Here is a 3,369-nt window from a genome sequence, read left to right as displayed (position 1 = left end):
ACTTTTGAGTACAAAATGAACAAACGAGCGCCAGTAGATAAAGTTAAAACGAACTTGGCCACAACGGAAGTTCCGAGTCACACCAGAATGTCCTCAGAGAGTGCCAATTCTTTCAGCAGTCAGTTTCCGTCGTTGTCCTGACAGGGAGAGGGTGTGGTATTGAATTGAGTGGTGGGCTACGGCATAATAATACCAGAGAGTTTTACAGTATTACTGTTACTGTAAACTCTTTGATAATACTGTCTCTGATACATATAATACTCTGAGGGTTGAACGCTTCACGTACGTGGCTGCTTATAACGGATGGTAATTAACGCCGCCTTGCAAATTATTTTACGACAATATTAGTGCGATTGTCTCACTAGGCCCTACTATTCAAGTTCGTAAATTAGCTTTAGCTTCCTTTCAGACTTTCAGACAAGTTTAGATGTATTGATGGACTTGTCCGTGTTTAGCTATGGATCTGGTGTATATGAGTTTGGATAAACACAGACATTCTCTCAGTTTTCATACCCAAACGTAATTAGGCCTATTGAGATTTTTATGATGACGAGGTAACCCTGAATTAATGAGACTACGTTGCAAGTTTCTATTTGACATGTGCATGACCTGAGTTTTTAGAGCATATACTTGATTCAAACTTTAAGTCCGAAAGTAACTTCCTCCTCCAAGTGCATAAAATTTTCGGCCCTCCTCTCTTTCTCTTTCCTCCTTATAATCCGTCTTAAGGCTTGATGGTTACTGTTCTAAACGCTCAAAGAAGAGATATTGGGTTTTTTTTCAAGGCGCTACTAACACACTTCCATTTTCTCTTTCTGATTTCTATATTCTCTTCATTTGTTCGCTCACATAGTTGTCCGTTCATATAGATCTATGGTGTCCGTACGTGGAGTCATGCCTTGAACTGTTCTGATTTTTTCAAGCTGCTGCAGACAAATGCCCGTATAGATTTTTTTAAAAATTTGTTGGAAATTTGTTTTCTGAATTTCAAAAATTTTGATCCAATGAGTAGTCACTTTTGTCAGTTTTTGTTGCTTTTTTTTTTTTACACTGGTGTTGCAAATCCTTAGTTTGGTTCTCGTTTCTGTAGTCTTAAATTTCCATACGTTTCTGGGTAGTGTTAAAACGTCTCCTGTCTAGCCTGTTTTTTGTCTTTGACATCAGCGTATGTTCCTCTAATTTAACCTTGTCTATTATGCTCCTTAAGTTAGGGAAGAAATCACTCTAGTGGTGCTTATAATTGCATGGTAATCTGATCATTGATTGGTCCGTAGTACCGGTAGAGTGGTCTTGTCTGGGTGTTCCGAATAGCATTTTAAGGCCTATTATCTGTAAGGTATTTAGGACATATCTTTTTTTTTTATCCTCCATACCTTTTGGTGTCTGTGCAAAAGTAAAGTAAGGCCATTATCAAATTATGACATCCTCATAACAAAAGTTACCTTTACGTAAAATAGTGGCTTATGTTTTCAAGCTATTAGTTGGTCATCTATTGTACTTATCGATTATAATCGTGACAACTTTCTAACAGACTTTTAGTTTGTACGTTTGTTAGACTGAAGTTACCTTTGGTACGGAGCTTTTAAATGATAAAAATGTGACAAACTTTACTCAGCCAGAATATTTGTATCACCGGCCACAGCAGAAACCACAATAATATCATCATAACCTTATTCTTCAAATTTCAAATTCTTTTATTTGGCTGAAGAAATATTCTCCTCCTGCGGATGTATTGGTCATCGTCAGACATTGACGGACGAGCTATTATTATTACTATTGGTATGACTGAGACTGAGAGATTCTGTCTGGTAATCAAACTGAACACAGTGACAAAAGTTTTGGGAATGGATACCCGAGTCAGCCTAAAAATAAATACATGTAGGCATAGACTATACACGCTTATATATGTAGTTTTCATTTGCTGATGCAAGACTGGCGATTCGTTGCAAAGGCAAGACAAAGTAAAGTTTAATTCGAGTAGGTCTATCTCGAAACAGTCCTGATCGATTATTTAGCTTCCTGGGTTCTCGCACACCCAATAAATATCCCTGACTCAATATGTGAGGTTGTATAAGAAGAGCTTGTAAATCGTAGCGGAGACTTGGGTGAAATAAATAAATCTGAACGCCTCTACCCCGCTCTATGCACAACTTACAAGACTGAAAGAAGACTTATCCAAAGCTAAGCCCATTTCTTTTACTCCAGGCTTAGAAATAAATCTGCTGGATCCTCCCCGCGCTCCACGCACGTCCAAGACTGGAAGAATGTATTAAGACTTAACCAAAGATAAGTCCATTTCCTTTACCCCAGGCTTGGACCAATAGCAAAAGAAAAAAAAAGCCTAATAATAATAATAATAATAATAATAATAACAAAAACAACCCAACTAGCTAGATCAATTACACACAAAGTACGTCACAGCGTCATAGCCTAACGTAAATTAGCCTAAGTAGAAATTCTAAATTTTCTTTCAGATGTCCCCTTTCCCATAAAATTTAAATGGAAATAAATAAATCAGTGGCACTAGGAAATCATTAGGGTAGGTCTACCACTCAGATAACACCCACCAGTTTGATTAATTTTAGTTTGAAACAGGACGCAAAGCAAGACTCAAACTTTCGCGGAGAGGGGGGGGGGGGGGGGGCATTCCTATTGCGTCACTGTTGACCCCGGAAACCCGGAACCAAAACTAGCAACCAGCCTCGCCTTATAAATCCTACGCTGCAGAAGAATCCATTCACTTGACAATAAGTCCACCGGGTTCGTGTCAGGCGACGTATTTTCAGTGTGTTGACTGCTGTTGGCCATCGTGCAGGTAGAGCAGATAAGTTTAGTTATTTATCAGCCACATACCTTTATGTCTGTCCGTTGCATGTACTTGTATGTTTCATGGTATTTTTATAGTTAACTTAATTAAACGAAACATTAAATTCTGCTCTTCTTGTCATGGTGTATGCTTGGTACGTTGTTGATTTTTATACTTTTATACTAGACTTAGATCTAGAGTCTAGTCTAGATTCTAGTCTAGACTAGAGTCTAGATCTAGACTCTAGACTCTAGATTCTAGAGATCTAGATCTAGATCTAGATCTAGATATAGATCTATAGCCTAGATCTAGAATCTAATCTAGATCTAGAAATCTAGATCTAGTATCTAGATCTCTAGATCTAGATCTAGATTAGAATCTATATCTAGATCTAATCTAGATTCTAGGCCTCTGTTACTAAGTGCAAACTTCCGCTTGGAGTTGGACTTGCTAAAATGAAGCATGAAAAGAGGAAATGGGAATGCATTTTTACAGAGATCTAATCTAGATTCTAGATCTAGATTAGATCTAGAAGATCTAGAGTCACGAAATCTAGATCTAAA

Source organism: Aplysia californica, unplaced genomic scaffold (assembly GCF_000002075.1).
Source record: "Aplysia californica isolate F4 #8 unplaced genomic scaffold, AplCal3.0 scaffold00113, whole genome shotgun sequence".
In the NCBI taxonomy this organism is placed as follows: domain Eukaryota; kingdom Metazoa; phylum Mollusca; class Gastropoda; order Aplysiida; family Aplysiidae; genus Aplysia; species Aplysia californica.
The sequence above is the reverse complement of the archived record's forward strand: the minus strand, read 5'-3'. Positions refer to the sequence as shown.